The sequence below is a fragment of the Atta cephalotes genome (assembly GCF_000143395.1).
Source record: "Atta cephalotes unplaced genomic scaffold scaffold00028, whole genome shotgun sequence".
NCBI classification, from domain to species: domain Eukaryota; kingdom Metazoa; phylum Arthropoda; class Insecta; order Hymenoptera; family Formicidae; genus Atta; species Atta cephalotes.
This window is the reverse complement of record NW_012130092.1, coordinates 3,776,664-3,777,886: the sequence shown is the minus strand read 5'-3', so window position 1 is coordinate 3,777,886 and position 1,223 is coordinate 3,776,664.

The following is a 1,223-nucleotide window of genomic DNA, read 5'->3' as shown; positions in this document are numbered from 1 at the left end:
CTTTGACAGTACCTACTTTTAAACTTCTTGGAATGAAATCTCACTATAAAATAGTGAAAGTACAATCAGTTTTGAAAAACAGTGAAAATATTTCACTTCTTGATAAAGAATAATAATATTGTATTCCTCTAAAGAGAGGAAGAAATGTATCTCAGTGGTAAATATTATAAATTGAATTCCTTCACGCCCAATCTCGATAAGACTAGGTTCATTTGACGTGTTTTTGCTCGAAATAAACGAATTTAGCAGAAAGAAGCATTGTTTTGCCTTGCGAATTGAAATACTAATCTAAAACTAAAATAAAATAAAATTAAAGTTTATTCAGTTAAAAAACCTGTCATTCGCTATGCCTCAATAAAAACGAAGAGTTTGATAGAGAATGATAAAAAAATCTTATCGTTTTGAATATGATTAAATTTGAATTTCACTAATTTGAGTTAGATCTTATAGAACTCTTATACAAATCTTATAAAATCCGATAAAATATGATAGGATTTATATCTGATCAATCGTGATGCTGTCGCGAGGTCAACAATAGAAAATGATACAAACAGAAAGATCTGTATAAGAAATCTTTGCTACGTGCTTGATAGAAATCGAAACCTGCGGAATGGACGAGAGATGATGTTGATGTTACTTGGTATCCATTCAAAGCGCAATAAGGTATGTATATGAGAAAATCTCAATCTCAAGATATAATCATTACTTATATTATAATGTATAATAATGTATATATCGTGCCGGAGACTGCATATCTTTATGATGCAGTGCATCTTTTACGAAAGATGACTATTACCCTTGATGAGAATCGCAACCCGAAATACTTCAGATGCGCCAAAAATAAATGCATCATTAATATTGAAAATGCCATTTTTCCAAAGACACTAGACATTCCAAAAATTCGGAAATTTCAAAATACGATGCGGTGCATCTTTACGAAAGATCATGCTACTGCGCACCCTTGATGAGAATCGTAATCCCTGGATCGGACGAGAGATGCAATTTTATTATCAATACAGTCGGCGCGTCACATACGCAAAATACCCCAGATGCATGAAAAAGAAATGCATCGTTAATAGCGAAAGTGCCATTTTTCAAAGATACTAGACACTCCAAAAATCCGGAAATTTCAAAAACACGATGCGGTGCATCTTTACGAAAGATCACGCTACTGCGTACCCTTGATGAGAATCGCACCTCTGGATCGGACGAGAGATGCAATT